General features: G+C 53.5%; 1 protein-coding gene across 2 annotated transcripts in view; it reads right to left on the reverse strand.

Annotated features, from left to right (window-relative positions):
* BCL6 (BCL6 transcription repressor) overlaps positions 1-5591 on the reverse strand; it is a 28005-nt gene extending 22414 nt beyond the window's left edge. The window contains exon 1 of one of the 2 annotated variants that reach the window (XM_086944621.1): positions 5535-5591. The gene's annotated coding sequence lies outside the window, so the exon portion shown is untranslated. The remainder of the gene's footprint in view (positions 1-5534) is intronic. The other variant, XM_086944620.1, reaches the window with a different exon arrangement.
* Positions 5592-18040: the final 12449 nt, after the last annotated feature.

Here is an 18040-nt window from a genome sequence, read left to right on the forward strand (position 1 = left end):
CGAGGCCCTGTCCTCTTGGCACCCCAGAGGCAAACTCTAGTGCCAGTATGAACCCCAGCCGCAAGGCCACTTCCATTGGAAGCATTCTTGTATCGCCTGAATATATAAAGCCACATTAAGTAAGTGGTGAAACCCTTTCCATGCAGTCTGAAAGGGTGATGCGAGATCCTTCTGTGGCAGGGGAGAACATGTGCAGAGGCTGTAAATCACGGTGACGGGCGCCTGTCAGCCGAGGCCGCAGAGTTATTTAAATACCCAGTATGGGACAGCAGCGCAGCCTTCTACACTGCAAGGGCATGCCTGACACCCCAGGTTAGTGCGCTAAGGCCGGCATGTTGCAAAACGAAACCATTAGAATCTCAAAATTACGGTCTGGAAGTCCTTAGTTTATTTTTTTTATTTTAACTTTAGAAGCGTGTAATGCGGTATAATTGCGTAGTCGCCTGCAGGAATACATCGCTTTGTTTAAAAAACAAAACACAACGAGTGGGACTGTCTTCTCCACTTATGGCCTTCCCAAAAATCACCGAGGGTCGGGTGGTAGAGACAGCCGGGAGCTCGCAGCGCAGAGAGGATGGGGTCCTGGCACACGGACCGAGCGGAAAATTCTGAATGGGACCGAAGGAAAAAAATACAAGTGTGGCCGCTTGGTGGCGCCCTTGGGCCACGGGAAAAGCGCCGTCCTCATTACAGCACTTTGATGCTGCAGAAGGACTTGTTGCCAATGACAGCTGATTTTTTTCAACCTATTCACAAAAACAGGTTTGACCGACGTCACTTTCCAACAAGCTCGATGTTTTGCTGCATTTTCTTGTCTGTGGCGGAGTTGAAAGCTGCGCACGCACCTTGGTAGTTGTAAGAGGCGGACACCATTCGAAACCTTCCTTAATTTACATTTATTAGAATAATAAGTAAATCGGTTTCAGTCTGCCATTTCATTTGAGTCTTTGAAACGTACTTTAAACAACGTGACATGGCAATTTTGCCGACTTTTTTGGGCCGATTATAACCCTCGTTTCATCGCACGCAGAAGGTTGATTTTCTAAGCCAGCTAGGGTTGATTCTAAGGGGTGATCGCAGAAATATCCGAAGCCGCCCCCCCCCCCCCCCCAGTGGGCTATCCTGTGGACACATTAGGTGCCCTCACCAATGCGTGCCAGGGATACTGGGGGCGAGTTAGTCAGCAGCAGTGGTCTGCAGGACAGTAGGTGTTCACGCATCACTAGCACCTGGTGCTGCTCCCACCATCAGGAGCCTCTAGTAAGGGTGGTGTGAGCGCAGCCAGCAGGCTGCCACTCCTCGGAGTGGAAGCACCTGCCCACGAGCAAGCTTTGCGCTATGTTGTAATCTATACTGGACTACAAGTGTGATCCAGGGCAAGCCTCCCAAGGCTGGCCTGATCAGCAGACCCCGGAGGCTTCACAGCAGGATAGGAACCATTAAGGCCTGCAAAACTAAACATTCACACCTGGACACAACAAAACAAGTCTCCTATTCTCCTACAACTGTGAGGTCCTAGCCGTATATAAGGTGCGGCAGTAGATGCCATCTTGACAGTGGACGGGGGAGAAGTGTCCAGGAGCCTGCGTAGTGCCAGTCACTGTGGGAAAGCGCACTCCTGGCCCTATCCACCGTCCCGCCGTCGGCTGGCTCAGATTCCCGAACATTTCTCGCATTCTCGTCTCCCCCGCCCCCACCTGGCTCCTCTGCTACCAGGAGGGGGCGCTGTCGTCCGGCCAGAAACGTCTCAGCATATGTTGTTCCTCCTTGGGAAATACTTGCGTTATCTGCCGACTCTGCAGCTGGAAACGTTTTCCACTCAGGGGAGGGGACATAATAGAGGCGCATCTTTGCCACGGGGTGAGAGGGAAGGCGACCACCACTTCCATTGGCACAGCAATCTCGATTCGTAAGAGGCAGCCAGTCTGGCAACCCCGGTTCACGGGAAGGAACACGGACGTCAGTTACATCAAGTTGTAAAGTGTATATGTAAAGAGTTTCAAGTGCATTATTAGATCCACCGCCCTTCCTTCCAGAAGCAGGAAAAAGAATGAAAACGCAAATATAACATTTTAACACTTTCCCGAACTGCAGTAAAGGATGGACAGTCCCCCTTCTGTGTGACGATGTTATTTAAATGAAAAACACCCGCAAGTTTGTTCTGGTTTTCTTATGGGCGTCATTCGTCAGCCTCCTCTTTGGGGAGTCTGGCGCAGCCCCGACCCACTCCCTCTCTGCAGAGCCCCCACCAGGAATAGCGTGTGGCCGGGGTCCAGGGAAGCCGCAGATTTACGAGCGAGCCGCTGTAACAAGGCCAGGCCTCGCGCTCGTAAATACTGGAGGGAGGGGCGGCGGGGCAGTTGGAGACCCACGGGAACATCCTGCACCGACACTGGACGCGCCCCAGCTCCCTCCTTTCACCTGGCGGTCAGCTAGTTCTCATCACTCACTCCAGGGTTGTTAGGAAACTACTTGAGAACTCACTCCCACCCCGGCGCCCGGCTGAGGCTCCCGCACCCCGCCTTATTTATCCAACACCCCCGCCAAGGACGTCGAGCCCGGGTGAACAGACACGTTTAGAGCAGACATCGGGCAAGGATGACACGAACACGTGCTACCAGGCTCTTTAAAAAACACTTTACCGTGTTATTCCCAGAACACTTCGTACAGACTGCAAGAGCTGCGCGCGAGTGACGTGTGACCCTCAGTTACTGTCATTTCAGAGGTGATTCACTGACGCTTTCATGGGCGAGATGGCGCTTTCACAAGGAATGTATATATATATATATAAATAATCCAAATGCCAAGGGGTCGGAGGGAGGTACAGTTCACCATAATCTTGGGACAGGTTTCCGAATTGTAGAGTTCTGCCTAGCCCATCGCCAGCAGCCTATAAACACATCAAAGACCCCCCCCCCCCCTCCGATATATGTGTGCTTTTAAGAGAAGGCTTGCGTCTGCAGGTTTTAACCCCTCCCCTCCCCCCCCCCCCCCCCCCCCCCCCCCCCCCCCCCCGCGCGCTAACCAAAATGTCTATCATGCCTGCAAAAGGTTTGCGGGAAGGTCCCACAGCAAGTAATATCGGTCCCAAATTTATTACACGAATGCAAGTTGGAAATAAAAACAGACACGTAATGTGCATACAGGTAAATCACATGTCATCAACCATTGTTGTGCATCAGGAATCACCATACACTTTGCATTATATAAACTGTTTATGTAAATTGCCCCTGGAGGCGATATGCCCCTCTCCAAGGTTGCATGCCAGATGGAGCGGGGGCAAGACCGCCTAGGAGGGAACCCAGGGCACACGTTTGGGCAGCGGGTCGATCTCAGAGCTGAAAGCCAGCCTGCCCCTCGGTCAGAAGCTGTGCTTAGAAGTGGCCACTGCAACCTGGCATGTCCCAGACAACAACCACTGCTGAGCCCGGTTAACACAGACAACACCAAAACAAGTCAACTGGTCCCCCAGCTGCATTCAAGTGCCCAAGTCCCGAGAATACGCTGCTACGTAGAACCTGGTGCCCTGCTAAGGCGGCACACTCGGGCTGCTCTGGGACAGCGCTCTTAACGCAGGAGAGCGCTGCTGGGGCATAGCAACCGGGCCGGCTAGTCTGCTTACAAGTGCCCCAGCAGACGAGGCGCAGACTGGCACCGCATCCGGGCCGAGAGACATCACCGGGGTCAAGCACCCTACCCCCCTCGGTAACACCAGATTAAACCCCCTAGCCGTGTGGCACCGGCGGCATGAGCATCCTTCGCCCGGGGTTAGCCAACACAGAACCGCCATCAAGAGTCCAAATACTGCGGGACTGAGCTGGTCAGGAAGATTGGCAATACCCCCTACTGCCGGAGCGAGAAAAGAACTAGAAGCAAGCCCCAGACACCGGGGCAGGAGCGGTCTGCGCAGCACAGACACGAACCGCGGCAACAGCAGCCTCCCCCCTGGTGGAATCAAGAACCAGACCGCAGCACCGAGGGGCAAAGCAGCAGCAGAGACCCGCTGGGACAGAAGCAAGCCGCAGACACCGGCAGCAAAACCCCGAACTTTACACACCCGGCACAAGCAGCCACAGCTGCAGCCACCGGTAACAACCGAGAAAACCCCCGCGGGACAGAGGCCGTGACAAAACCCCCTCCTGTCAGATCACATGCAGCAGGCATAGGGGAAGAAAACCCCCAGCATAGACTGAGCCCTAGCACAGGCAGCAGGAAGACCCTTTGCCTGTCAGTTCACATGCACCGAGGAAGAAAACCCCCAGCATAGACAGAGCCCTGGCGGCAGCAACAAGCGCCTGAAGCACCAGGCATAGGAATAAAGAACCACAAGCAGCGAAACATCCCCTGTCTGTCAGATCATATGCACCAGCAACAAACCCCCTCCTGTCAGATCACATGCAGCAGGCATAGGGGAAGAGAACCCCCAGCATAGACTGAGCCCTGGCGGCAGCAACAAGCGCCCGTCAGATCGCATACACCAGGCATAGGAATAAAGAACCACAAGCAGCGAAACATCCCCTGCCTGTCAGATCACACTCGAGTAAGGGAGAGGGGACCCCCCAGCATGGACCGAGCCCTAGCACAAGCAGCAGCAACAAGCTCCTAAAAGATCACATGTAGTAAGCATGGGAAAAAGAACTCCCAGCATGGCCCGAGCCCTATCACAGGCAGCGACAAATCCCCTGCCTGTCAGATCACATGCTCGAAGTATGGGAGAGAGAACCCCCAGCATGGCCCGAGCCCTGTCAGATCGGACACAATCCAGGAACAAGATCATGTCAGATCGCATGGCCCGAGCCCTGGCGGACACAAGCCCACCACTGGCAGGAACAAGAGCCTGTCAGATCACAGGCACTAAGCATGGGAGCCCCAGCCCAGGCAGCAGCAACAAGCTCCTGTGAGATCGGACACAATCCCTGGCACTGGCAGGAACTAGCTCATGTCAGATCGCATGCCCTGAGCATGAACACAGTACCCCTAGCATGGCCCTAGCAGCGCAACAAGCCCCCTGCCTCTCAGATGACATGCACCAGGTATAGGAGAGAGAACCCCCAGCATGACCCGAGCCCTGGCGGATACAAGCCCCACCACTGGCAGGAACAAGAGCCTTTCTGATCACAGGCACCTAGAATGAGACACCGAGCCCCAGCACAGGCAGCGAGGAGCCTGTCGGATCGAACATAAGCCTGCTCTGCTCTCAGAGTCATGAAAACAGTCAGAGGCAGGGAGACGGGAGCAGGCAGGGAGCAGACAGACCGGGAGAAGGCAGGGCTCAGCACACACAGGCACCCCCTCCCGCCGCCGGGACCCGCACAGACACACAGGCACCGGGGCTTCCAGGGGCGGCTGCGCCCCGGGATCCCGGGCAGCCGCCCCTCTGCGTCACACCCGCCGCCCGGGCGGCCCGCCGGGGTGCCAGCCCCACGCAGCCCGGGCAGGCGCGCACACACACACAGCAGCCTTCGCGCCAAAACATCGCAATCAGGAGTTCTGATGAAAAAAACTCCAGAATGTATAAAAGGCTGAAGAATCACCTGCTCGGCTTTCCTAGAATTCCTGCATCACCACTTCTAAGAACCCCAGTTCTAAGAATCACCTCGCCAAATTCTCGGAATTTGAGCTCCGGGCCCTACCACCCTGAGCGGGTGGGGGAGGCCCGCCTGTCAGCGGCCGGGCCTCCGCCGCCTGCCCGGGCCCGGCTGACCCTCCCGCACCCATGGTCCCGGTGGGCCACGACCACCGCCGCACCGTGAGATCGGTGAATCTCTTAGAAATCTATTATATTTACTATAAAAACAGATATTATGGGGCCCTTCTCCAGCAGTCTCCCCTACACAGTTGGTACTGCCCGGCTCTGCTGGTCACGTGGGAGGGCGGATTGTGACGTGGACCTGCGCTTGGAATGCCAGCCCCGAAATTCTGAGAACTCATTAGTTATGCGGTGACGTTGGCAGCTGCAGGGGAGGCGGGGCTGGAGCCTGTTCTAGCTGATGATGCACAGGCCGCGCTGACCAATGGGGATGGAGGGAAGAGCCTGCGCAGGAAGAAAAGATCCTGCACATGGAGGGCAGAGTCTGCGCATGGAGGGTGGAACAGGGCCAGCTCCTGGGGAGGCCCTGGTGTGCGGGTGAGCGGCCAAAGGGGCGAGTTTGAAACAGAAAATCTGTGGAATGTATTTTACAAACCATGGGTTTATATTGAAGCAGAGGCAATGTTAGGCTAGAGACACATAAAGCCATTATTTGCATCAACAATCTGGAGTCTTCCACCTGAATCAGGTCTATTGACAATACATGTATCAAAACACACATCCTGCGGTGCTGAGCCTGTGCACTGGGACGCATGAGGAGCAGAGCCCTCAATAGAGCATCAGAGGTCACAGACACCTACAGGGTTGCGAGCCCTTCCACATAGGTGCTTGAATTAAGGGTGGAAGGTGCTGCAACACCCCCAGAATAACCATGCTGGAGTTCAGAACGTGAAAGAGCGCCAAAGATGTCTTTACAATTTCTTTCTAGCTTCCCATATTTGTAATGGCAAATTGCTGCTTATACTTTTAGAATGTTGGTTCCCTGGCTGCAAAGTGAGAGGATTCTGTAAAGTGAACTATGTGACAGTCATGCTGGGGTACTGGGGAGTATGTAGGTATGTATGGGATTTTATAATTACCCCTGTAGGGGTATCTCCACGCTGCCAGAAAGAGAGGGTACAGGACAAGCACAAATCAGTCCCAGAATAGTTCAGTCTTCAAAAGTTTCCTGAAACGAAGCCGAGTGGGGCATTTGCGCAGGGCCTCTGGCAGAGTGTTCCAATATTTCGGGGCAAGGTATGCATCAGTTCTGCCACCAGGCCCGGATTTGCCGGTGCGGGCACCGGGCAATCCCCCGGTGTGCCGCAAGGGTGTGGGCAGGTTTTGGGCCCAGGGGGCCGTTTTTGTTACAGGGCCATAGCTGCAAAAGCGGCCCTGTAACAAAATCGACCGAAAACTGGCCCGACAAAGAGCTCGGTCGCACCCACAGAAGGCTGGCCGAGCACTTTGCCAGGGCCAGTTTTGGTTCTCAGTTCGGCCCTGTCTGCCACCTGTACGTAATTTCCTGTAGCGGGGGACCACAAGCAGCCCTTTCCCTTCAGATCCAAGCAGTCCGCTTGGAGTGAAAAGAAAAGCAATAGGATGCCATTTTTCCTAGCATACCACAACATTTAAATGGCTATAAATAACCTGTATAGATATTTCCAAATATATCCGCAGCAAGGAAAGCCCGAATGTGGCATATTTCTAATTCTGAAATATAATGAAAATACATATTTTAAAACAGGATCAAAACAAATCAAGACACTTAGTGATGCGTAAATGATAAATATGTACACACATTTTCTACACTTTATCATTTGTGTGCTGGATAATTTTATCAGTAAAATCAAAGGTCTGTGAAAATCTAGTGGCCATTTCAATGAAAAATGTGCTGTCAATGACAATGGAAGGCTAATATTTGCCAGTCAATGGCAATGGCAACCACACCATGCTTTGCTAATATATTTGCGACAGATGGCTCCACGATGCACCACATAACACGTACTCCATCGTTATCATTCTACTGCTGAACGGGCGTGGCTCATTTCCTACACTTGTTCTTTGAGCGAGGCTTCCGTTTTTCATTATCCCTATGACTTCTCTGAGATCAATGACAGTCCTCCATTCTGAAAATTGTTCCAGCACCACTACTCTCTCATTTGAATTCAGAGGCAGGACATAGGATACATGCCACATGGGAGTAACATGCACACCCCATGGACCAGAATCTGGGCGTGATGGCGCAAGGGGAATAAAGCCCTCAAATGAAACGACACAACCTGCACACAAGACATCAGGACCTGTGCATGGGGTTCACAGGCTGAACATGGGGTACATCGCCATTCATAAAACGACAAAGCCTGCACGTGGGGGACATAATGCGTAGCAGAAAAACAGACAAGGTAGGGAACAGACACTGTGCATGCCACATGGGTGTCAGAGTCCTCAAATGGAACTACAGAGCTTGCACATGCGAGATCACGGTATATATGTGTGTGGAGTTCAGAACCTGCTCATGGAGAACATGACATATGGGAGCACTACACAGTAGAGGCCATGCATTGTGGCAAAAGGATGACCAGAGCCCTCAAATGGAACAACGAGTAGGGCCCCGAGATATCAGGACATGTGCATGGGGTTCAGAGCCTAAACATGCGGTTAATAACCGCTCATATGAAAACAGCGTCTGCACGTGAGCTGCACATGACATGGAAGCAGTATCTGTGTATGCTGGCATATGGGGCTTAGAGCATGTATGGCTCTGCTCCTCACATGTGCCTGCCCACGGGGGGCAGAGCCTACTTATTTGATGCAAGCCTCATATATGGAGCAATATAGAAACATAGGGAAGAGAATCCTGACGTATGGGACAGCAGGATCTGCTTACGAGGAGCATGAATCACATATGGAGCAAACCATGGAGGGAACAGTGTGCAAAGGCATCTGCCTTTAGGTCTACAGATAGGGACTAAAGGCCACAAGAAGGAGAGCAGAGCCCACACCCACGGCAGTAGGGCATACAGAGGGTGAGGAACAAAATGTCATGTGGGTGCCACAGACCACGATTGGGAGAGCAGGGCCCGCAAACAGGGAGTCACAAGCTTCATTTAGGAAGCAGAGCCTGCACTCAGGGAAGAGACCCTCCATATTAGGCAGCAGAGCCTGCACACAGGGAATGGACCATGCACACTGGGCAGCAGAGCCTCTACCCAGGGAATGTACCCTGCACATTGGGCAGCAGAGCCTGAAACCAGGGAAGAAACCCTCCATATTGGGCAGCAGAGCCTCTACCCAGGGAATGGACCCTGCACATTGGGCAGCAGAGCCTGAAACAGGGAAGAAACCCTCCATATTGGGCAGCAGAGCCTCTCCCCAGGGAATGTACCCTGCACATTGGGCAGCAGAGCCTGAAACCAGGGAAGAAACCCTCCATATTGGGCAGCAGAGCCTCTACCCAGGGAATGTACCCTGCACATTGGGCAGCAGAGCCTGAAACAGGGAAGAAACCCTCCATATTGGGCAGCAGAGCCTCTCCCCAGGGAATGTACCCTGCACATTGGGCAGCAGAGCCTGAAACCAGGGAAGAAACCCTCCATATTGGGCAGCAGAGCCTCTACCCAGGGAATGTACCCTGCACATTGGGCAGCAGAGCCTGAAACCAGGGAAGAAACCCTCCATATTGGGCAGCAGAGCCTCTACCCAGGGAATGTACCCTGCACATTGGGCAGCAGAGCCTGAAACAGGGAAGAAACCCTCCATATTGGGCAGCAGAGCCTCTCCCCAGGGAATGTACCCTGCACATTGGGCAGCAGAGCCTGAAACCAGGGAAGAAACCCTCCATATTGGGCAGCAGAGCCTCTCCCCAGGGAATGTACCCTGCACATTGGGCAGCAGAGCCTGAAACCAGGGAAGAAACCCTCCATATTGGGCAGTAGAGCCTCTACCCAGGGAATGTACCCTGCACATTGGGCAGCAGAGCCTGAAACCAGGGAAGAAACCCTCCATATTGGGCAGCAGAGCCTCTACCCAGGGAATGTACCCTGCACATTGGGCAGCAGAGCCTGCACACAGGGAAGAAACCCTCCATATTGGGCAGCAGAGCCTCTACCCAGGGAATGTACCCTGCACATTGGGCAGCAGAGCCTGAAACAGGGAAGAAACCCTCCATATTGGGCAGCAGAGCCTCTCCCCAGGGAATGTACCCTGCACATTGGGCAGCAGAGCCTGAAACCAGGGAAGAAACCCTCCATATTGGGCAGCAGAGCCTCTCCCCAGGGAATGTACCCTGCACATTGGGCAGCAGAGCCTGAAACCAGGGAAGAAACCCTCCATATTGGGCAGCAGAGCCTCTACCCAGGGAATGTACCCTGCACATTGGGCAGCAGAGCCTGAAACCAGGGAAGAAACCCTCCATATTGGGCAGTAGAGCATGCACCCAGGGAATGGACCCTACACATTGGGCAGCAGAGCCTGAAACCAGGGAAGAAACTCTCCATATTGGGCAGCAGAGCCTCTCCCCAGGGAATGTACCCTGCACATTGGGCAGCAGAGCCTGAAACCAGGGAAGAAACCCTCCATATTGGGCAGCAGAGCCTCTACCCAGGGAATGTACCCTGCACATTGGGCAGCAGAGCCTGAAACAGGGAAGAAACCCTCCATATTGGGCAGCAGAGCCTCTCCCCAGGGAATGTACCCTGCACATTGGGCAGCAGAGCCTGAAACCAGGGAAGAAACCCTCCATATTGGGCAGCAGAGCCTCTACCCAGGGAATGTACCCTGCACATTGGGAAGCAGAGCCTGAAACCAGGGAAGAAACCCTCCATATTGGGCATGAGCCTCTACCCAGGGAATGTACCCTGCACATTGGGCAGCAGAGCCTGAAACCAGGGAAGAAACCCTCCATATTGGGCAGTAGAGCCTCTACCCAGGGAATGTACCCTGCACATTGGGCAGCAGAGCCTGCACACAGGGAAGAAACCCTCCATATTGGGCAGCAGAGCCTCTACCCAGGGAATGTACCCTGCACATTGGGCAGCAGAGCCTGCACACAGGGAAGAAACCCTCCATATTGGGCAGCAGAGCCTCTACCCAGGGAATGTACCCTGCACATTGGGCAGCAGAGCCTGAAACCAGGGAAGAAACCCTCCATATTGGGCAGTAGAGCATGCACCCAGGGAATGGACCCTACACATTGGGCAGCAGAGCCTGAAACCAGGGAAGAAACCCTCCATATTGGGCAGCAGAGCCTCTCCCCAGGGAATGTACCCTGCACATTGGGCAGCAGAGCCTGAAACCAGGGAAGAAACCCTCCATATTGGGCAGCAGAGCCTCTACCCAGGGAATGTACCCTGCACATTGGGCAGCAGAGCCTGAAACCAGGGAAGAAACCCTCCATATTGGGCAGCAGAGCCTCTACCCAGGGAATGTACCCTGCACATTGGGAAGCAGAGCCTGAAACCAGGGAAGAAACCCTCCATATTGGGCATGAGCCTCTACCCAGGGAATGTACCCTGCACATTGGGCAGCAGAGCCTGAAACCAGGGAAGAAACCCTCCATATTGGGCAGTAGAGCCTCTACCCAGGGAATGTACCCTGCACATTGGGCAGCAGAGCCTGAAACCAGGGAAGAAACCCTCCATATTGGGCAGCAGAGCCTCTACCCAGGGAATGTACCCTGCACATTGGGCAGCAGAGCCTGCACACAGGGAAGAAACCCTCCATATCGGGCAGCAGAGCCTGCTCCCAGGGAATGTACCCTGCACATTGGGCAGCAGAGCCTGAAACCAGGGAAGAAACCCTCCATATCGGGCAGCAGAGCCTGCTCCCAGGGAATGGAACCTACACATTAAGCAGCAGAGCCTGCACACAGGGAATGGACCCTCCACATTGGGCAGCAGAGCCTGTACCCAGGGAATTGACTGCACATTGGGCAGCAGAGCCTGCTCCCATGGAATGGACCCTCCACATTGGGCAGTAGAGCCTGTACCCAGGGAATTGACTGCTCATTTGCTCCCAGGGAATGGGCCCTGCACATTGGGCAGTAGAGCCTGTACCCAGGGAATTGACTTACATTGGGCAGCAGAGCCTGCACACAGGAAATAGAAGCTGCACATTGGGAAGCAGAGCCTGCACCCAGGGAATGGACTCTGCACACTGGGCAGTAGAGCGAATACCCAGGGAATTGACTGCACATTGACAGCAGAGCCTGCACCCAGGGAAAAGACGCTGCACATTGGGCAGTAAAGCCTGCACACAGGGAATGGACCCTGCACATTGGATAGCAGAGAATCCAGGGAACAGTCTGCACATTGAAAGCAGAGTCTGCACCTAGGGATCAGAGTCTGCACATTGAGAGCAGAGCCTGCACATAGGGGTCAGAGCCTTCATGTTGGAAGCAGAGCCTGTATATAGGGGTCAGAGCCTGCACATTGAAAACAGAGCCTGCACATTGTGAGCAGAGCCTGCACATTGGGAGCATAGTGTGCACAAGGAGGCAGAGCCTGCACACTGAGACCAGCGCCTGCATATTAAGAACATGAGCAGAGTTTGCACAGAGGAGGCACTGCCTACACCCAGGAAACAGAGCCTGCACATTGACAGTAGAGCCTGCACCTGGGGAACAGAGCCTGCACATTGAGAGCAGAGTGTGCACATAGGAGTCAAAGCCTGCACAAGTGGATCAAGCCTTCACATAGGGGACATAGCCTGCACATTGAGAGCAAAGCCTGCACACAGGGGACGGAGCCTGCGCATTGAGAGCAGAGCCTGCACTTAGGTAGAAGAGCCTGTACATTGAGAGCAGAGCCTTCACATTGAGAACAGAGTGTGCACATAGGTAGAAGAGCCTGCACATTGAGAGCAGAGCCTGAACCTAGGTAGAAGAGCCTGCACAAGGGGACGGAGCCTGCACCTAGGTAGAAGAGCCTGCACATTGAGAGCAGAGCCTGCACATTGAGAGCAGAGCCTGAACCTAGGTAGAAGAGCCTGCACAAGGGGACGGAGCCTGCACCTAGGTAGAAGAGCCTGCACATTGAGAGCAGAGCCTGCACATTGAGAACAGAGCCTGTACCTAGGTAGAAGAGCCTGCACATTGAGAGCAGAGCCTTCACATTGAGAACAGTGTGTGCACATAGGTAGAAGAGCCTGCACATTGAGAGCAGAGCCTGCACCTAGGTAGAAGAGCCTGCACATTGAGAGCAGAGCCTTCACATTGAGAACAGAGTGTGCACATAGGAGTCAAAGCCTGCATAAGTGGATCAAGCCTTCACATAGGAGACATAGCCTGCACATTGAGAGCAAGGCCTGCACACAGGGGACGTAGAAGAGCCTGCACATTGAGAGCAGAGCCTTCACATTGAGAACAGAGTGTGCACATAGGAGTCAAAGCCTGCATAAGTGGATCAAGCCTTCACATAGGAGACATAGCCTGCACATTGAGAGCAAAGCCTGGAGCCTGCACCTAGGTAGAAGAGCCTTCACATTGAGAACAGAGTGTGCACATAGGGGTCGGAGACTACTTATTGAGAGAGCACTTGCGGAGCAGAGCCTGCTTATTGAGATCAGTGCTTGCACATTGAAAGCAGAGCCGGCACATAGGGGCCAGAGCATGCACTTCGGAAGCAGAGCCTGCACTCGGGAAGCAGAGCAGGCACATGGGAGAGCACCATTGGGGAGCAGAGGCAGGACACGGGGAGCAGACCCTATACACGTGGGGACCTGAGCCTGTGCAGTGAGTGTAAAGCCTGCGCACTAGTGGCAGAGCTGCACATTGGAAGCAGAACCTGCATCTAGGGAACAGAGCGTGCACATTAAAAGCAGAACCTCCACCTAGGGAACCAAGCCTGCACATTGAGAGCAGAGCCTTCACATTGGAAACAGAGGCTCACATTGAGAGTACAGCATGCACATAGGGACCAGAGTCTGCACATTGCGAGCAGAGCCTGCATCTAGGAAATAGAGTCTGCACATTGAGAGCAGAGCATGCACATTTGGGTCAGAGTCTGCACACTGAAAGGAGAGCCTGCACAAGGGGGCATAGCCTGCACATATGGGACGTGCCTGCACATTGAGAGCAAAGCCTGCACATAGGGGAGAGAGCCTGCCCATTGAGAGAAGAGCCTGCACATTGAGAGAAGAGCCTGCACATTGAGAGCAGAGCCTGCACATAGGGGCCAGGGCCTGCACACAGGGGCCAGAGCCTGCACATTGAGAGCAGAGCCTGCACATGAGGGCCAGATCCTGCACATAGGGGCCAGGGCCTGCATATTGAGAGCAGAGCCTGCACATAGGGGCCAGGACCTGCACATTGAGACCAGAGCCTGCACATAAGGGCCAGAGCCTGCACATAGGGGCCAGGGCCTGCACATAGGGACCAGGACCTGCACATTGAGAGCAGAGCCTGCACATAGGGGGCAGGGCCTGCACATAGGGGCCAGGACCTGCACATTGAGAGAAGAGCCTGCACATTGAGAGCAGAGCCTGCACATAGGGGCCAGGGCCTGCACATTGAGAGCAGAGCCTTCACATAGGGGCCAGAGCCTGCACATAGGGGCCAGAGCCTGCACATTAAGAGCAGAGCCTGCAATTGGGGAGCAGGGCTGTTACATGGCAGAGCACCGTTGGGGAGCAGAGGCAGCACGTGGGGAGCCAATACTCGTGGGGTAATGAGCCTGTACACGTGGGGAGCAGAGCAGGTACAGGGGTGGCGGAGACAACTGATAGAGAAGACCCTGCCCATCTATGCTTCATCTGGGAGCAGCTCAAGAGACAATAGAACCCGTAAACAGGGTAACAGGGACAACAAGCATGTGCAATGCAATAGGTCTCGCAGTTGTGAGCGTTTCAGCTATTGGCATTGAAAATCACAAGGCATTTTATGTATGTTTTTTTAAAGGAACACATATATAAATGACATTGTTGTTTTTCTCAAACTCTCGCAAATGCGAGACCACTATAATGATGGCCACACCCCTTTTTTGAGAAGCTGCTCACATATTCAGGTTACCGTGAGCAGCGTCTAAACAAAGGGGCATGGCTAGCATTAAACTGAAAGCCGCATGGCACTTTCACTCAAAGCTAAAAAAATGAATAATTTCAAAAGGTTCTGTATCCCGGCCGCTAAGGTGAAAGCGGCCCGCGCTGGTATGTAAATAAGCACGGCCGCTAAAGTGTATGCAACAATGTGCTGATGGTTACTAAAAATTAAATAGGCGCAGCCGCTAAAGTGAAAGCAGACCGCGCCATATATTAAATAATTAAATAAGATTATTTTGAATACAAATACATTACTATTAAACTAAAAGCGGGCGGGTGCTGCGATGTCGTGGGTGGAATAGGGGAAGAGCATTAAAGAAAATAGTGATCACCACTTATAAAGCAGACCGTGTAACAACCGAAGTAAAAGGGCCCGTTCTCATGGGCGGTTAGAAATGAAGACAAGATGGCACAAAGGAGGGACTACCAAGCCTATGTAGGAATCAGAAGCCAGCATTTATGAAGGACAATGACATAGGCCAATGACAAATATGAGCGGAGAGTGGGCAGGGCTTCAATTGAATACTCCAATACAGAATGGCTCGCAGTGCAGCACATGTGCTGCCCAGGCCGAACCTAAAAACAGTAATCGTGGGGACATTTGCTGCAAATGGAGAGCAGAGGCAGCAGGTACAAACTGTAAGTGCTCTGCTCTTGAAGTTGGTGATGTACTGACATGTGGAAAGTATTGGCTCTGTCGGGTACAGAATGTATTCTAAGTCTACTGAATAATAACAAATAGAAAACAGTGCTCAAACTTTTCAGTAATAATAAATCAAAAGGTAAGAGAAGGAAAGTCATTCCGCTGCAATAGATGTCCGTCGTAAACAAACTCAATGATAATGCAATATCTCTGGCTTGCGAGTGTCAGGGAAGTCAACAATGGGGCACATCCTGAAAACCGACTGAGAGGGCATACCCAGCGCGCTGGACTTATGCAATTGTGCAGCTGCAACAGTCCATCTTCTGCTCCATAGTCTGCATATTTTAACAACAACAACAACACATTCTAGCTCAAACGGAACACACGTTACTGACAATGCACTGCCGCACAGTGGAAGGCCCTTTGCAAAGTTGGGCTGGTCACCTTTCTGTTCATTTTTGCTATGTTTGGGTGTTAAACTGGCACTACTGAGGGGCAACCAATGCCCAGACAGTGTCAACACGTGTAAAAATGGTATTACACTTTAGGATTTGTCTTTTCTTGCTGCATAATTTAGTCACTCCTGCCGCATAATTCCGGTGGTCCGGTGCATACCCAACCAATTAAAAGGGAAAGGGTGGTGGCAGGTCCTCTGGGCGGCTGAACACCAAAGGCCAGAGCTGCTGACTTTGGACCTGGGTCAGCGGTTTGAGGGTCACATCCTGTGATCCTGGGCAGATCACTTCATCTCCCTGACCCTGCCTGAAAAGAAAAATCTGTCCTTGTGTAATGTGACTGACGCTTCTGTAAAGCGCTCTAATGCCCTGGGCCAGGCTCGCACTACATCAAACAGCGAAAAATTAAAAAATAAATGAATGGGAACCGGGGGAGAGGGTCTGATTCCCACTCCGGGAGCAGACCCCGCCCCTCCCACGCCACCGAGGCTGGGAATGCCGTGCCGGGAGCAGGGAGGCAGCGGCGGCAGGAAGAAGGGCGGGCCCGCACGGGAGGCAGGCAGGCCTTCCCTGCTCATCCTGGTGTTTTTTCCTCGCGTGAAAGCGGCCTCGGAGGCCACTTTTGGACACTTTGGAAGCACTTGGTGCCCTGGCGCGGGGCCCCTGGTGGGGAGGCCTGATTCCCAGCAGCACTTTCCCTTTCTGTTCACAGGCGTCCACCCACCCCCCACCGCCCCTCCTTCCACTGCCTTCCAGGAATCGGCATACATGGAGCCGGTGCTCCCGAGCTTCAGCCTGCATCCTTGCGGCCCTCCTTGTGGTGGGGGCGCCGGACGGCCGCCCGCCTGCACCCTCTGTCCTTCCCGGGAGGGGACAGGGGGCTTCCCCCCGTGGCTCGCTCCCTTTCCTGCCTTTCCTAGAAGGAGCCCTCCCGGCAGCCACCAGCCAGCACCCCACCGATGGATCCACGCAGGACAGTTAGGGCCGGTGCCCGGATCCCGGCGTTGGCACACTGCCAGCCCGTGACCCCCGGCAGAACAGGATGGAGCTCGGAGTCGTGGTCAGAGGATGGGGGTGCCGTGCTACCCTGGCCGGGGGACGGAGGCCGGGGGCCGGGGCTCTCGGTTATATTGCATTTCATTTGTTTTGCCCTTGAGCTAAGGCTGCTCTCTCCTCCCAAATGACCCCACGGTCGGACTCGACGACCATCCCAGGGGGTCGTCAGGTCCCAGGACTCATAAGTGTGGGATTTCGACCAAGAAGGTAACGTTTCAACGGAAAAGATTGATTGGTGTGTGTGTGCCTGGCTTTGTTAAATGACGATGGCCAATGGAGAGCCGTACTTGAAGCAGTGAGGCTCGCGTCGGACGAGGCTATAGTCCCTGCAGGAGACGCCGATCTAACCAGTGGGTATTATAAGCGTGACACTCACGCTTGATGAGTGTATGAGCGCTGGAGCACGAGATTCGGACCTGATGGGTCAGTCAATGCTCCGGTGTGCGAGACCTGCGTCCAATGACCGTGTTACTGTATGTGCTGCAAGGTGTGAGACTCGCATACGATGACCTTGTCAGTTTCCGTTCTACAAGGGGTGTCTCCAATTTGATGGATGTATCAGTTCTCCACTGTGTGAGACTGGGGTCTAATGAGTGTGTCACTGTCAGTGCTCCAATGTGTGAGACCTGATCCATTGTATGTATCAGTGTTTCAGCGTGTGAGGCTTATGCCTGGTGAGTGTGTCACTGTCAGTGCTCCAATGTGTGAGACCTGATCCATTGTATGTATCAGTGTTTCAGCGTGTGAGGCTTATGCCTGGTGAGTGTAAACTGTCAGAGCTCCGATGTGTGAGACCTGATCCATTGTATGTATCAGTGTTTCAGCGTGTGCCTGGTGAGTGTAAACTGTCAGAGCTCCGATGTGTGAGATTTCATCCGATGTATGTGTCTGTGCTCCAGGTATGAGACTCGATCCAGTGTATGTCTGTGCTTCAGTGTGTGAGACTCGCATCAGATCAACGTGCCTGTTGTACAAGGAGTGAGACTCGGACCGGATGGACATGTCAGTGCTCCAACCTGTGAGACTTACACCTGATGAATGTGTGACTGTCATTGTTTGAATGTGTGAGACTCGATCCAATGTATGTGTCTGTGTTACAAGGTGTGAGACTCGCACACGATGACCTTGTCAGTTTCTGTTCTACAAGGGGTGTCTCCAATGTGATGGCCTTGATCAGTTCTCCACTGTCTGAGACTGGCGTCTAATGAGTGTGTCACTGCCAGTGCTCCAATGTGTGAGAACTGATCCATTGTATGTGTCTGTGCTTCAGTGTGTGAGAAT

This window comes from Lissotriton vulgaris, chromosome 11 (assembly GCF_964263255.1).
Source record: "Lissotriton vulgaris chromosome 11, aLisVul1.2, whole genome shotgun sequence".
Taxonomy (NCBI): domain Eukaryota; kingdom Metazoa; phylum Chordata; class Amphibia; order Caudata; family Salamandridae; genus Lissotriton; species Lissotriton vulgaris.